We start from the raw sequence: 18,094 nt of genomic DNA, 5'->3' as shown, positions 1-18,094 counted from the left end.
CGAAGCAAGCCGATGTACGGCTGATTTCAGCCGGTGTACAGCTGAAATCAGCCGTACCAGCCTGAAGTGAATAGCCGAACAGTGTTCGGCTCACTTCACTTCAGATCGGTCATTCACTCGGCTGCCCTCGGCAGCTTCGTGAATAGACCCCTACGTTTTTTTTTCTTTCTCTCTGGGGGAATCTTGGCATCCTGAGGAAAGGAGGGGACATTGATAGCTATGTAGACATGTGGAGAGGATATGTGGGGGGGTAGTCTGCAGCCCCTACTGCCCTCAGGACACTGGCACTTCTATAACAGCTGCAGTGGCTGCCAAGGACAATGGTTACTTGCAGCAGCAGAAGTCAGTGGTGGCAGTGATCAGCTGTACCAGTCACCAGCAGCTGCAGGTTACCAATGGCAACGACATCTCCCAACACCGAGAGAGAAGTCAGCGAGTTGAGTATTGCAGTGAAAGCTTGTAACTCCCAAGGAGAGGTGTATCAGAGACCCCACAGCGGTGGCCAGAGGCCCCAGTTCACTGGTCCACGAGGAGTCAACCCTGGAGACTGTTCTTCCTGGATGTGGTGGCCAACTGTGAACCAGTGACTTGTCATTATCCTAAGAACGCTCCAACAAGTCACACAGGCCTGTGGACCATACAGACTAAGTTAGTGCCACAATCCTGCAATGTGCTAGTTAACTTGGGACCGAGCCTCAAGAGATGCCAGTTTAACTGGGGGAGTAATAGGACGGTAGGTGCAGTTGTTACAGATGAATTATATCTATACAGGTAAACACATATATATTAGACTTGTGCATTCGGATTCGGACAAACCTGCAAATCAACAAAATTCATTTGATTGCCAGGTGACGTCACATGCCAGGATGGGCGCCGTCATCTTACTGTATACCAAGATATACACCAACATGGCGGGACCCACCAGGCGTGTGATGTCACCAAACGCTGCACACATGCAGCGTCATGTGACATTATGCGCCCCGCCTCCAGGATGGCAGTTTACATGTGTGCGGTTTGCATGCCCAGCAAGCGTTCTTTTCTTTGCAGTTGTCGTTTCGTATTTGGAGGTTCGTTGCCTCAAAATCTGAAATAGCATAACATTTTTTTTTGTTTGATGAAATGAATACAAATGTTTTTAGTTTGCGTTCATTTAGTCTATAACAAGTTTTTAGCATTTGCACATGTCTAGTATATATTGATATTGTGCTGATTTGTACTGTTGTTCTACTTCTAGAAGATTTATGTAGTCGGTTCATTCATTTGCTATTATTCAGTTTACTTCCAGTCATTTTACAAGGTTTAATCTGCTTTATTAAATTTGTTATGAAACCTCCAACAAAGCGTGCTGACGTGTTGTTGATCCGTCTTGAGTGATTTATCAAGATAAAGGTGAGACTGAAGAACGCGTTTATTCCAGCGGCTTGTTCAGGGGTGAGCGCTACATGTGCAAACATATTCTGTAGCATACAAATGCTGTCCTCAAAAAGTAAGTACATTCATAAATAAGGAACAAGTTACAGCTTTTCCTCAAGAATCACTCCAACCCTAAGGGTACAAAACCCTGGCCCAGACTTTGACTTTGGATAAAAGGGAGTGCTTTTACCATAGCTTGTAATCCTTGTATGCTATGTGAATACATAATTATCTCCCCAGATCTAAGTCACAGTAATTCTAGCAACTTTGATGAACACTTTATGTAGCTATTAAAACCGATGTGATATAAATATAATAATTAATCTTCCAGCAACATATAACAATAATGGGAGAAAGCTTTGTTCGGTTTTCCAATTAAGATTTTTATACAATGCGGTCTAACCACCATGTGTCATGTATGAAAGGAATGCATGCCATACAATGCAAACAGCTGGCAAAATCACATTTCCTCTGCACGCTTCCTATAGACATCAAAGCTATACAGCTGAAGTATATTATAAAAGCCAATATTTCAATTGCTTAGTGCTTAGGAATGACAGAGCAGAACCTTGCCATCATAATTTGGCCTCACTTTTGGCAGTGTTACCCACTTGGTCATATGATAGTTTGGCCAATAACACATTTTTGAAGACAGTCTATTGTCTTGTTTATTGACTTATTTATTTTTACATTCATGTAAATGTGATTGATATATGCTAAAAGGCAAAGCCCAGCTCAAGCCAAAACATTTCATATGTTTTGAATAAAGTGGGGCATGATTAGAACCTCTGTTTATTACGATATATGCATCTATTGCGGATACAGTATTTCTCATTTTACTGTGACATGGGGACAAGAATGGGGTTTACCCAAACAGCAAAGTGCAGACAGTAAGTGCCCATTCACACTGGGCGTTTAAGCGCGTGATTTCCGCCGCGATATCATGCACATTTTCAGCGCGATATCGCAAGAAGTCGCCGTCCAATGATTTTTAATGGAGCTGTTCTATTGAACAGCTCCATGTCGCAGTCGAGTGTCGCTTGTGCAGGACCCGCGGATGTCGCACGATTTTTCTATTTATGCATGCAGCCCGATGGTGAAGGTCGCGAGATCGTCGCTGGAACGTCGCCCAAACAGTCGCGTTATACCCAGCTGTGTGGATCCGCTCGAGGTAAGTGTCGCTTAGTGTAAATGGGGCCTAAGGGCTTGCTCCCACCATCTCCAGACCAGATCTGGATGCGCTTCTGAAACTGGGCGTATATGCGTTTTGATGGGTTTTTTTGAGTTTGTGTGTTTTTTTCTCCTCAATTGGGTTTGCTTAGGTTTTAATGGTGTCCCAGTGCATTCTGGGGCATTTACATGTGTTTATGTGCATTTTATGTGTTCCAGTGTGAAAAAATGCAGCATGCTGTACTTTTCTTTAAAAGCTCTAGAACTAAAAGCGATGGCCTGAACTAGCCTTATTTAAAACCATTGGAATTACTGTGTATGCGTTTTGGGTGCAGATAAAAACTTTCTGGTCTGAGGATGGTGTGAACAGGCCCTAAGTGTTCCCCCCTTTACTAAAAAGAGTTGCTGTGTCTGTTCCTATTGGAGAGTGTGACAATTATGAGGACTAATAAACCCCATTATGACAAATGGCGAGTCATACGGCACACAGTTAGTTACATTTAGCAACAAAACAATCAGATTTTAGTCTTATGTCTGTTGAGCAGGCAGAGTTGGGGAGACACATTTCATATACTAAAACATATGTAGCATAAGAAGAGTAACATATAAGTCAGAGCAGGCGGTCGTCAAACTTCTAGCAGTACTACAGTATGTAAAGTCTGGAAAGCCTCTTAATGCAGCAGTGTCATTAAAGCCCGTTAGCAGAATGTCTCCTTATACCTGGGCCTGCTAACAGGTATTATAAATAGCTATAAAAATGGTCTAACAGCAATACAGATTGGTGAGTCTGGCTTTACTTGACCGGAAACTGCCCTTTCATATATATCAAGTGCTCAACTTATATTTCAAACTTGGAACTGTAATTGAGATATCTTCATAAAGTGACACTAATGTATACGAGAGTAACAACCAGTTTGATACCAGACATGCCTTACTGTAATATAAGATATAACTTACAGCAAACAAATTGATCACATCAAACATCCTAAACAATATATGCATCCCATTTATATCATGTTTTGTATTTATCAAATCATAAATTTCATTCTGTTCAATAATATGTTGACTGTCGGATTGTTGTTGGGATTAACCCTTTCCCTGCCAACACATTTCCAGCTGGCCATCTCAGTATGCCTTACATAGATGATATTCCTCCCTTCTGCTATAAGCTCACGGTAACTTCAACAACCATAAACTTATAACAGAAGAGTTCCCCTGATGGTTCTCTGTAAATAAATAGATGCCATCAGTGGCTAATAAGCCGCTGATGGCAGCTATTCAGTCAGAATTATCCCCCACTGTTGCTGCTGCCACCGCTGCAGCTCTGCACCTCTTTCCTTTCCAATGGGTGCCGTCATGAAAAATGGGCTTTATGCCTAATCCCAAAAGCTCTCTCCCGCCTGTATCAGCAGAAGCAGTGGGGATCAGAGGGGACACAGAGAGGATCCACCTGCTGGTGCTTAGAGGGCAAGAGAGAGCTGTGCAGGCGGGAGGAGTCAGGATGTTGAGCGCGGTGGAGCGGCTCAGGATGCTGAGTAGAGGATCAGCAAATATGTAAAATATTTGCTGATACTTCCTGGTACTGAGCAAACACCAGAGTGATCAGTACTGATCACTCAGGTGCTTGTAAATAGATGAGAAGATAGTGTTTACTATGTCGCAATTTAAGAATGAGCAGGAATCACTATACATCACTTCGGGGGTTCATTCATGACTGGCGACATAGTAAACACTTACTGTCTCCTCAGTTTATGAATTGACAGGAGGAGCACCACACAGATCATGCCCTGTCCATTCATAACTGGGGATATACTAAACATTTACTATCTCCTCAGTTTGTAAATAAACAGGAAGCCTCATTACTGAGCTTTTCCTGATCATTGAGTGCTGGGGCTGCAGAGAATGACATTGAGGACTCAATTGCTTTCTATTTCAAAAGGGAAATATCAAGGGTCTGTTTAGACCCTTGATATTTCCCCAAAGCCACCAAAGCCCCTGACAGTAAATAATAATAATAATAATAATAAAGAGTTAAAAATAAATAAAATACCTCCCACACACATAACACACATGTGCAACAGTGTTATGCACATGCACTGTGGTGCGTTGTTAGAACACATGGCAGTGGTAGCCCCACCTCAAGGGTAAATAATAATATTTTTCTTAAGGGGGTTAAAACATGGAGCTAGAACATGGTGCAATAGATAAAGGTTAGTGTGCAGATGTGCAGGATAAGGCAGATGAAGGTTTAAAATTCCGGTCACAAAGAGATACAGTATGGAGGCTTAGATGTGCAGGAGAACAGGGGTGTGAAAGTAAAATGTTTAATTATTTTAATTAGTTTAATTATTGTGAAATAATTAAACAAATATCCCAAATGAAATGAATGAATAGATCAGCAGCTGCTGATGATGATCAATTCATTAATTCACTTCCTAGTCATGGATTACCACTATTTAGTAGGGATGTCCCAATATCGATACCAGGCATTTTCACGAGTACTTGTACTCGTGAAAATGCCCGGATTCTTAAGGCCGGTTCTGCTGTGGGGACATGTATTCAGTTCCGGTGGCATCTGTATTTAGCCCTGGTGAGAAATTGCCCTAAAATCATTTGTCTGTGTTGTTTTAGAAAAACATTTCACATGTCCCTTTACGAAAAGGTAACGGTAATTGGTATAGGCAAGTACATGAGGGACAGTACTTGTACTTGGTCTTAGAAAAGTGGTATCGGGACATCCCTACTATTTAGTATTTACTCTTCTTCTTCTACTGTTGTAAGAGGAAGGGAATAACAATGCAGACAGTAGTATTTGATCTATAAGATTGGTTATCACAGCTGTCACATGCTACAGCCAATCAGATACATTTTGTATGTTTCTCTCACTCTCTATGTACCAAGCTGTCCGATGAACGCATATAACAGCCGCACACTGGCTTTTCTACAGCGCCACTTATAAACATACCACAGTAGAAAACCAGTTAAAGAAGAAAACATGAACTATATATAATTGAAAATTCCAATCACTTCTAAAAAAAAAAATCAGTTCAAAATTGATGTGCATGTATACGTGCTCACATGTGTATGTGTAGCCAGCATTAGGCCAATACTGAAACAAAAGGCAGAGGCTGGATGCTATGAGACAGATGATTCTTCTTTCAGACACATTTGGCCAATTATTAGATATTATCTTTGAAAAGTAGTACATCTGCCAAGGATGATGAAGATATTATTTTGATCAGGTCACATACATTTTCACCCCTCAAGTATTATAAAGCTGTGAATAAACAACATAATGTAAAATAACGATTGATTATTACGTCTTGGAGTATAGACATGTGAATGTATCCAATAGCAATAAAATAGAATGATGCGATTTGTTTATAGCGAAGAGGGTCATATGAGGATGTCTGTGGAAACTGCAAGTGAAAAATGAATTTATCCATTGCCAACCCAATGGTCTCTGCTGTCGGGAACACACAACCTTCTGTTGCAACATTCTGCAGACTCTCATTTGGAAATTATTATTGTCTGGGAAGATCTATTAGGTGAGACACTGGAATCAAAAGATTAGTAATCTATCTATAACATAGTTAGCATGTCTATGCTCTAATAATATTTTGGGTTCATTTTTGTTATTCGTTTCCCAAAAAGGGCAAAACCCAGTGATATCTAGGTGTGGAGTTACCCAGATACAAAGGAATGTAGGCACCCACGGGGTTGTGTTTATGTCATGCTGGCCATCATTCAGCCTGGAAGACAAGCAGCACTGGGAATAAGGTAAGTATTGCAGCATAGCTGAGTTTTTTTTCTTACTTTAAAGGTGCAAGGCTGAATATGAAAAACAAATACTCCAGTAGCTGCAACTGTATACCCCATGTAATTGTAGGAAAAAAAAGGGGGGGGGGTTTGTGTGTTGCTTTTGCTAGCTCCAGGCCCACCCCCACAAATAGGCCCAACTGGCCTGGATTGCCATTGGGCATACCAAGGTGATCCGGGCCGGCCTGGCCTATTTTCAGTAAACACAGCTAGGCAGAGGTGTCGACACAGGGCGCGCGTGGGTGGCAGGGGGCGTGGTTGGGCTGCGAGGCTCCATGGCAAGCTGCTGGCCACTCTGCTGTGCCTGCGGGGGCTGCTGATCGTCTACCTCCTCCTGGCTTACCCAGAGGGGGGGGAAGACCGCTGGAGAACCTCTTTGTGGGGCAGCTACTGCAGAACCTCTTTGGGGCCTGCAGCTGCAGCATAACCTCTTGGGTGGGGAAGCAGCTGCTGCAGAACTTCGTGCGTGGACAACTGCTGCAGAACCTCTTGGGGGCGGAATGGTCCTTGTTGGGCAAACACTGCAGCCCATCAGCTGCAGTCACTGTTTGGGTATTCTGACAGTGGCATGCCCACCGCTGTCAAAATTCTATAGCCCAACATAGAGGACTCCAACTTTCCACGCATACTATATGGCCAACTTTAGAAAGCATTGAGGCCAGAGGTTCAGTATAATAGCCAGGAAATTAGCATCTTTAAAAGGAGAAAAATGTCTACTTTAAATAAGATGTAAAGATAACACTTTTTTTTTTTAAAGTTTTGGATGGAGAGGGGGTGTATCAGGATTTTATTGCAGGTGCTAGCATAAAGCTGGCCAATCACCTATAGATTATCTGCAGATTTTCTATGGTCAGATGGAAAAAGTGCAACAGATTCCTCCATCTACGCTACACTGTGTGGATGGAGGAATCTCCCACTGGGTCAAGCTTCAGTATCTTGCTAGTCGGCCCCACTGGCTCTCAAAATACCTGAACAATCTGATTGGAGGCATGCATGTTCAGGTATTTTGAGAGCCAGCGGAGCCGACCAGCTGAAGCTTGGCCCACTGGGAGATGCCTCCATCCACACAGTTCAGCGTAGATGGAGGAATCTGTTGCACTTTTTCCATCTGACCATAGAAAACCTGCAGACAATCTATAGGTGCATGGCCAGGTTTAGGCTGAGTGCGCGGGGGAATGCACCTTCTCCTGTAGATGCCAGCAGCTCTCTAATGAGGCACATTAGGCGGCCCCAGCGAGGCGTGAGCTGCCGCCTAATTAGAGAGCCGCCTCTGCTGCTTCCCGTCTGACTGACCGACAGTGCAGCACCAGGCCCAGCATGCTCTTAATCCGGCCCTAGGTGTTTTACATTATTAGAAGTAGTTTAATAGTTGAGAAAAAAAAAAGAGTTGAAAAAGTAATTTTTCATTTCTTACACTGTGCAGATGCTGGGGTTGGTGTTAGGTTGAAAAATTATTTTTTGGACTTTTTTTCTTATTGTGTAAATACCTCAAATTATAAAATATGCCAGAAGTTTGGCAAAAAAACCCCAGAATTTTTATTTAAAGTCTATGCATAGATTTTTTTTTTTCTTTTTTAGTTTTGGACAGAGCGTGAAAGGTTTACAACCCCTGTCAGGTTTTACTCCAGAGCTCTGACTGTCAGAAGTAACATTTTCTTTTTTTTATTGTCTGTTTACCTGCTACAGTAGAGAAGGATTTGAGCTACCGAAGTAGGATGCTGTAGAGAGCACTTTGGGCAACTTGAAATGTTTGGTTGTGGAGAAGTCCCAGAAGGCAAAGTAGGGGACATAGGCCCTATGCAGAATTTTAAACTGGGTCTCCCTCCAGATCTCGTTAGAGATCCCTCTCCTGACCTTGTTGTATCCATCCAGTTTTCTCCACTATATCTGGATCCGCAAACTCCTTAGCTCATTCTTTCACATTTGAGGTAGTTGAAGGTTTGAGAAACGTGGTTTGAAGTTCAGGATATATGGATGAGATAGAAAAGGCCTCAGTTGAGAGAAAGATGTCCAAAAAGGAGGTGGTAAAGAAAGCAGATGGATTCCTGGAGATTGCCTTCCACGTTTTTTCTTAGGGCTTCTAACCCTTTCCCACTTCATCCACAACTAAAGTTTAGGCTATGGATACACTTTAATTATATTTTTACTTATTTATTTTTACTTTTCCCGGCATCTCTCAGAACAATACATTTATTTTAACAATAAAGGACTTGTCAAAAGACTTTGCTGTGTTTTTATTTCAATTAGACACGACAAAGTGCCGAGGGCATGTGGCCTGGTATGTCAGGAAGGGGGGGCCGCTTGCTCGTCCACCCCTTTTCTGCCCTGCCAGGCCTATGCTCGGATTAAGGTCTGGTTGGGAATTTTAGGGGGGACCCCCGGGTCTTTTCGCCCCCCATTTTTGAGTGTGGGGTTCCTCCTTAAAATTCCTACCGGATCCTAAGGGCCTGGTATGACTTTAAAGGGGGGTCATTTTTTTCTTTATAAATGTTATTTTTGCTGCAGCAGGTTATATGCATAGTACAGATGCACCACTCAACAGGCAGTTTAAGGGGACCCCCCAGGCACGATATTTAAAGGAATTTTTCATTTTTATTGTTTCACTTTAAGCAATGATAAAATAACTGCTCCTTTAAAAATGGTATTTTATCAAATAGTTTTTTTTCATTGATACATGCCCCCCAGGGCAGTACCCAAATCCTCATACCCTTTTTATTGCCAATAACTTGCATATAAAGGGGACAATTGATTTTCCAAGTTCTGGTCCCATAGACTTGCATTGAGTTTGAGTTTGAATTCGAACTTGTTCCATGTTCTGAAGTTAGAATTTGATGCCCTAATTATTCTGCATTACTGTATAATGTATTGCTGAGATTTGTAGTCCTATATAGCTGATGGTTTTATTAATACATCAAATACAATACATGTGGCTTTGGGTGATTTTCTTTCTATTCTAGCTCCAAGGTCATACAGCAATGCAGAATACTATCATCTTAGCTATACAGGACTACACATCCAGCAATACATACAGCAATGCAGAATACCATCAGCTTAGCTATAATGGACTACAAATCCTAGCAATACATACAGCAATGCAGCATACCATCATCTTAGCTATAGAGGACTACAAATCTAAGCCAGGCAGCCAGCAATACATTAAACAACAATTTAAATTAGATTATTAAAAAACATCAAAATGCAATAATAGGGTGCTTTTCTTACTTTTTTATCTGCAGACTTCAGCTTCTCTTCACCTGTTGGGTGGGCAGGTGCACTGATGAAGGGATATCTATCCACACAGGCAGCATGTGAAGGCCGGAACTAAAAGTTAATGAAGAGGAAAAATAGTCCCCTCTCTTCTGCTGTCAGTTTAGCAGGGGGCCCACGGGACATTGGGGAATTTATCAGAAATGGATGCTGAAGTGGACACCTGGGACTGCTGTTTTCTTGTAATAGAGGCTCCACAGTCCCGGGGTCTGCTGACCAGCGCTAGAGGAGATCCCGCCCTAGAGGCTGCAAGTCCCCCATGATTGTGAAGCTTTAGACGACTGCCTAAAATGGCCTAATGGAAGAGCCGCCTCTGCTCACAGTACTCTTTGTCTGAACAGGTGGGACCATTGCCAAGGAAGAAGAAGACTGACCTGTGATATCATCAGACCGGTCTGAAGCCTGCAAAAAAAAAAAAAAGTTTAGTGATACTTTAGGTGCTTTAGCATTGTAAAAAAAAAAAAAAAAGATACAAGAGGGAGCCCCACTTTAAGCCTCGTCCACATATATAAACAAATGACTGGGAGAAGTGAGCTTTATTGTGAGCGATGGCTCTTGTCATAATAAACTTCACACTACACAACCTTGCTGAATCCTCCAGTGAAATATAATATAAAACATATAAAATACAGAGTATTACATATGATATATTTATATGCCTGTATAAAATATAAAAACATCTAGACAAAAAAAAAAAACAGATGGTTTTAATACATAATTTTGCAATTTTAAGTGTATTTCAAGTACTGTACTGTCTTTTTTGATTCCCTTTAAACCTCACTGAGAAAGGATATAGGGAAGGCACATCAACATCTGCTGTTGTTACCATTTATTTATACTGTATCAACATTTCCCATGACAGATAAATGGCAAACAAAAACAAAATGTATAAAAATACATAGCGGTCAAATTTGTTTATAAGAAGAGCTAGAGATAATGGACCTCATCGTCCTAAGTGTATAAATGAAGTACAATTGTCGTCTCAGATGCTCGCAAGCTGAACTGAAGGGGAGAATATGATTGGTTGCTATGGGCAACCTGAAAACTTTCTTTTCTGTAGGCATTTGTACTCACGAGTCTTAATAATGGGTAGAGACAACCCGCAAGAGCATCAGTTTCACCAAAATTATGGCAATTATTGTATCATTGGTGAAATAATCTACCCTAAACACACCCAAAAAATCCATCTCTAAATAAAAATAAAAAGTATATGTTTTAACCACTTGAAGTCCGCGGTGGTTATACACCCTTCCTGTCCAGGCCATATTTCAGTATTCAGCGCTGCAGTATTTGACTGACATTTATTCCGTCATCCAACGCTGTACTGAAATTAATTTTATACAATTTTTTAGGGACAGGTAGGGCTTTCTTTTGGTGGTATTTAATCACCACTGGGGTTTTTATTTTTTACTATAGTAAGGAAAAATTACAGAAAATCTTTTTTAAAAAACGGTTTCCCCTATATTAAATTATAAAACATTTATTATTACCCATTTTTTTGGTAAATATAAAATACGGGGTCACGTCGGGTAAAAAGACACCAAACATGTCAAGCCTTAAAATTGCGCGCGCCTGCGAAACCTCAAAAAACTATAATACCCAAAATTGGCCATAAGCGACGCTTTAAAAGCTTTTATCGCTCATCAGTTCAGTGTCATCAGTGATTGATGGCCCTAAAATTATTGCTCTCACTCCAACGTTTGCGGCGATATGTAACATGTGTAGCGCAATTGTTGTTTTTGCGTGCTGGCACACCTGACGCGTATTTACGTTTATATGTGCGTAAAAATGGAGGTGGGGGACTTTAAAATGTTGTTTGTTTTTTTTAAAACTTTTTTTATATGTGACTTTTAATTTATTTTTACTTTTGTAAATCTTTTTTTACACTTAATGTCATTGCTATCACATAGGGGCATAACAATCTCCCTATATAATAGCAAAGGCACACTGATAGGTCCTCTTTATGGAGACATTAGGGGTCTCTAAGCAATAGCAGCCAGAAGACTGACAGGTGAATGTGGAAGTGATGTATTACACATCACTTGCGCATTCACAGTACGGAGGGAGATCATCTAGAAGGAAAATGCTGATCTCCCTCCCATCTTCTTCCTGACACCCTCCCGAGCCGTCCTAGGGGCGCAGATGGGGCAGGGGATGCCGGGATTGAAGGAGAGGGTGCAGGAGGAGGGGCGGCGGTGGCTGCACTCAAGGAGGGGGGCGCGCAGTCACAACATACAAGTGATCGGCAGGCTATAGAGCCACTGATCGTTTGTATGTCAAACAGCCGGTAACAGCTGTGCACAACGGACAGGTTTTTTTGCCCTTGCGCGTGCGCTAGGGGGTGCGCGCGAGCAGAAAAAAAAGCTGTCTAATCACGGCAACACGCCCATGTGAGTTTGCCGCCCGTCCGTTTTTTCACAACGGGCGGACATCAAGCGGTTAAAGAACATTTTGCTTAGCCCTCGTTCACACCTGAACGTTTTGTAGCGCGTTCGACGAACGCTCTACAAAACGCTCAAAAATATAAATCCCATTGTATTTAATGGTCTCGTTCCCACCTTGGCGTATTTCAGCCCGTCCCTAACGCGCTACAAAACTGCCCACGCCTGAAAAGGTACATGTACTACTTTGGGCCGTTTTGTTGCGTGTTTCCATTGGGATACAGCCAAGTAGCCTTCGGAAACGCGCGACGGTCGCGCGACTTTTTTACCGCGATTCGCGGTAAAAAAACGTGCGACGGTCCCACGACAGACGTGCATAAGCAATACGCCTACGTGTGAATGAGACCTTAAAGCGGACCTTTATCCCCTTTCACTAAAAATCACATCAGCATGCAGCTCTGCATGCCAATATAAAATCATATTACATTAATTAGTTAAGCAAACATGTTTTTCATTTCCTTACAAATAGAGTTCATCTACTTCCTGGTTCACTTCTGCCACAAATCATGTAATGTGCAAAAGCATTGCTTCCTGGGAAGGTTACATCCTCAGTGTATTGCTGGAAAATCTCATCTGTAAAGTCATGAGATCTCATAGAAAGGCATTTTCTTCCCCTGAGATGATGTGCATGGTCACATGTCCAGGTCACATATGCCAGGGTTCCAGGAAGTAAAGAGAGATCTAGTAATCTGCCCTTAGTTAAAATGGCCACTGTCAGAAGACTGGGAAAGAAAAGAGAAATAAGGCATGCAGAGAATACAGAGCTGGCAATTATCTAGAAGTATGTGTTTGTAGATTGTCATTACCAAACATCTCTAAGGGCTTGTTCACATGATGTCCGGATTCTGTCCTGACCAGATCCGTGCGCTCCTGCACTAAAAATGCATCCCAATGTACCCCTATGTGTTTTATGGGCTACAGTTTTCACGTGCGCAGTACGTTCACGTCCGGACAGAAAAAATACTCCATGTCACATTTTGTCCAGTCCGGAAACGCACAAACGCGTCAAAAACGCAACGAAAAGGCGTTGAAAACGTACTGCAGCTAAGCTAAAAAAAAAGTATTCTTGCTACACTTTTCATGATGTCATCATCGTTGGACTTCCTGGTTGTGGTGGAGCAGTAGATGGAAAACCAGTAGGCATGAACAACATGGTCCTGGACATAGAAAGATTTGTCGGATTGATAGAGCGTGCGCCAATGCTATACGACCTCCTGTGAGCTCGTTCTCTGCAGATTGCTGTAGCCAGCGCCAACACCGTGCCTGCAAACATATGATACATGTCTGATCACCAGCTTTACTTACACAAAGGGAAGTGGTTGTTACGAGAGGGCGGAAGTGACCTCAGAGGAAGAATCTGCATACTGACAGCCCCACGGCTTAAAAATGAACTGTCAGCGTCCTGACTGCGGTAAAAACGTGTCAAAAACGCACTGCATGCAGAGCACCGCGTCTGCAGATCTGCACCAGATCCAGGCCAGATCAGGACCGGAAAATCGTGTGAACAAGCCCTAAAGGTGTGTCTGTTGTTATTTTAAAGATATGGGTAAAGGTCCACTTTAAGCAGATCATTGAGAAACATTGACAACTTCTAAATACTATTTGAATATGGCTGCTATAACTAAAAAGGATCTGTTATTATTTCTTAAAGCAACCAAGCAATGGTTTCATTTCAGATGTTTCATAGCTTCTCCAAGCCACTTCTTCAGTTCTAATGAATGTCAGGTAGATATACATGCTGGGGCATCTATCTTCCTGATGCTCAATGGAACTGAAGAGGTGGCTTGGAGAAGGTCTGCCATTGGTTTTACATTTTTATTGTTGACAGTCCCCTGACTTTGGAGAATCACCGTCTTTATTTGTCTGCTTGGCTATTGTCACCCATACAGAAATTAATGTCTATATCTTACAATGAGATATCTATTCCATAGACATGCTTTTTGAAGTGACACTAAACTCAAAAATGAAATCTTAAAAATGCATTCAAGTAGCTTAACTATTAACAAAAAATTTATCCTATTGGTGTATCACTCAGCTGTGGATTCTCAAATCATCTCTGAATTGGTGCTGACACTGTCCTTCCTTCTGGAAGGGGGCTACTTCTGTTCCCCATGGTCCCTGTGTGTGTTGTAGATGAACTACTGCTGCAAGCTTTCTCCCGTGATAGACTATCATTTCAATACAAATTACTATGAGATTATAGTCCATCCCGGGAGTGAGCTTGGAGTGCTGGCTACTTTACAGCACACACAGGCATCATGGAGAGCAAAAGTAGCCACCTACCAGAAGGAAGGACAGTACATTGAGTTCAGAGATGATTTGAGGATCAACAGCTGAGTGAGGCAGCACTGTGGCTTTGTGTTTCGCACTTCCACTTAGTAGCACTGGGGGTCCCCAGTTCCTATTCTGGCCAGGCCACTATCTGTATAGAGTTTGCATGTTCTCCCTGTGCTTCCGTGGGTTTCCTCCTACACTCCAAAGACGTGCTGGAAGGTAAATTTGTCTGTATGTGTGTGAGATAGGGACCTTAGATTGTAAGCTCCTCCTAATTGAATGTGCACTATGTAAAGTGCTGTGTAAATTGTCAATGCTACATAAATACCATTAATAAATATGTTTAGTGTCACTTTAGGAAGAGACTTTCCTTCACTTTGGAGCAATTTCCACTTGCTTCCTTTTCTATCTCTGACAAGACATTTAAAATATTCGCTTTGCTATCCAATCTAAAAAAAAAAATGGGGACAATTGATACATTTTAATTCCTGCAGCCATGAGAATATGCCATATTTTTTTCCGCTTGAGGTATGACCAAGTGTGCGCCTGTTGCCTAAACAATGTAACAGATTATTGTTTGTTATGAATACAACAACATACATAGCATATGAGGTTGAATAAAGACACAGATCCATCGAGTTCAACCTACTGGTCCTTCTTTAAATAGGCAATTGATCTTTTGTGGTTGCTGCCCACAGACCTGGCTATGTATGACCTAAACTGTGAGATGGAGTTCCCTCCTGGTGATATTAGCAACAGGATCAATATTAGAAAAACAAGTCATTCCTTAGATCTCCCTCAAATAGCGGGTCATCATTATTTACATTGGGGTCAAACGATCCTAGTTCCGAGCTGATCTTTCATCCCTAGCTCCAGTGACACGACTTTCTTTCAATTAAAGACTAATTATTTAAGTAATGTGTTTGCTGCTTCCTTGGCCTGTGATGAATGAGGCCAGGAGCTTAAGGCCCCCAAGTAAAAGCAATCCTGCGTTTCCCGGAAAAGACAAACAAGCATGTACTGTATCAGGTTTAATATAGAACCAGTCTCCCAAAAAGCCAAAGTGCTTTCCTGTGAAACACCACAAGGGGGTCTCATGTAATAGGTTTCCTCACAATTACTCAATATGCTGCAATGTTCCCATCTATCATCTGTCTAGAGCATCGATTGCTGGAGATTCAGACAAAAAAACTATTGTTTGTCTTCGTTGAACATAAACCACATATCTGCCACTAAACAAACAGACCACTGAGGATCACTAGAGGAAACCTCATTTGTTTCAGAACTTTCAGATCTGTCCCTTCATTCATTAACTTAAAAACGAAAACAGGTTTTATGTGCACTGCATAGTAATTGGTGGACACAAAGGGCCATATTTGTTAAAAGGTGTCATTTGAGTCAAGAAGAGATTAATGGCTTCCTATGGATGAAAAATGACTTGGAGCTGTGTGCTATTTCACTGAGTTTGTAAATCACTTTTGTGAGGCAACATTAGGTTTGGTAAGAGCTGTGTCAATATTGACATTGACACCAACTCGGGACGAGTCTTTCCTCGCAACTTTGTATCCGTGAATGAGCCTCTCCGAAAAGACATTTGATTTGTTTATTTATTAATGTATATAGCATGCTATGAACATATTTCTTATCCCTTTACAGATATACAATGGACCTTTCATAACTTTATGCATGGCTAACAGGGATATATTTGTGTTTCCCAGATCACCTAATCAGATTCCAGCTGTCTTTTTATTTTAGCACACATGGCAAATTAAAATAAGCATTTGGCGAGTTGCATTCAATGTTCTTGCAAACTGTGATGGGCTTAAAGCCCAAATGATATTTCAGTTTAAATTAGCTAAAAACATCCCAGGTGCATCAAAACAAAAGGTGTTCAAAGCCTTTTTTTTAGAAGGCACCTACAGCTTGAGTAGAAATACCAGTCCCCTGCCAGTATGTTGTACAGACAGACCCTTGCTCTTTGAGGGAAGTAGTGGCCTCTCAGCAGAGGTCCATAACACCTCCTGTTGAGTCAGACTTAGAGCTCTCCAGTTGGCAAGTTTCATGTTCCTTGCTGGTTGGAGGGTTTTAGCTTTGCAGAGGTCCATAGCATGCCCTGCTGAGTCAGACCTAGAGCACCCCAATTAGCACAGCTCATGTTCCCTGCTGATTGGAAAACTCTAGCTATGACTTTGCAGGGGGCATGTCAGACTGATGCAGAGAGATCACTGCTTTGAGATAGAGAGCAAGGGTCCTTTTATAAAGCATACAGTCCATGAACCCATCACACTCAAAACCTCTGCAGCAGTCGATGGATGGCAACTGTCTATAATCACAGAATAACATAGACACCGCCACTCCAAGTAACGAATCAATGGCGTCTGTTTATTGACGCATGAGACATAGCGCAATGCATCAAAAAGCAACTTTTCGGGGTCTCACAAAATCCCCTTTATCCGGCACCACTCATTTTGCCTGATGAAGGGGATCTTGTGAGACCCCGAAACATTGCTTTTTGATGCATTGTGCTATGTCTCATGCGTCAATAAACAGACGCCATTGATTTGTTACTTGGAGTGCCGGTGTCTATGCTATTCTCTTCTTTTATATAGCATGACACAGCACAAACCCCCAGCTGTACAATTGTGGCATCTGTGCATACTCCAGTCATGTAGGAAAAGTAAAGGTTTAACAACACCATGATTTTGATGCATTAAATGGAGCTGACCTATTCTGCTAGCCTTGGGTTTTTAAATTCCCTAATATACCCCCTTCCTTCTGCGCTCACCCGCTCATGAGCGTTCGGCTTGGACAAGGTATCGATCTCAGATTTAAAACCCGTTACATGGAAGCAGATGCACAAGTCTGAGAAATGCATTGAGTATCATCCCTACCCTACCGGTGAAGTCAGTGTTATATAGGATAAATGGTCTCTGGTTATAGAGTCCAAAGTATAAAGTGCTGACTGGTGGGATTCTTAAGGGTATAAAATGTGTTTTTGATTACATTTTGATTGAATACACTTGTGTATATTTGATCAAACTCAATGTGTTATGCTCTATAGGGGGTTTTATGAATTTCTGTTTAATCTATGTACTTTAATCTATGTACAGATAAAACGGATACTTTTATGAATTTTTGACTTTGTGTACATGTGTGGTTCATCACTGGAGCACCTGAAAAGTTTCCTCGGCTTATATTCGGGTCAATACTTTTTCCCAGTTTTTTTGGCTAAAATTAGGTACCTCGGCTTATATTCGGGACGGCTTATACTCGAGTATATACGGTATTCTTTGTTTTCATGGCACTTATTTGAAGATCCCTGCATTGGACAGGAGAATGTCCTTGTGCTTCTTCTGGAAGTTTATGTGTCATGTGTCTTGGGTATTTGATCAAACTCCATTTTTTATGTTCTATAAGGGGTAAACTTTTAGGAATTTCTGTTTTAATCTATGTACAGAAAAAACTGATATGTTTGTGAATTTAGGACTTCATTTACATGTATGGTTCATCACTGGAACACCTGGAAAGTCCTAGTATTCTTTGTTTTAATGGTACTTAGTTGAGCAGAAGAATGTCTTTGGATCTCTTCTAGAAGCTTCTGTGTCTCTTGGGTATACAGGGATGAAAAGATTGATGATCCAGCTCATGCTGCACTTGGAAAAAGTTAAAAATTATACTAAAGCCAAACTTTTTTTTGATAGAGTTGGGGA

The sequence above is a fragment of the Nanorana parkeri genome, unplaced genomic scaffold, assembly GCF_000935625.1.
Source record: "Nanorana parkeri isolate BGI_ZX_2015 unplaced genomic scaffold, ASM93562v1 scaffold39, whole genome shotgun sequence".
NCBI lineage: Eukaryota > Metazoa > Chordata > Amphibia > Anura > Dicroglossidae > Nanorana > Nanorana parkeri.
This window is presented reverse-complemented; position numbering follows the sequence as displayed.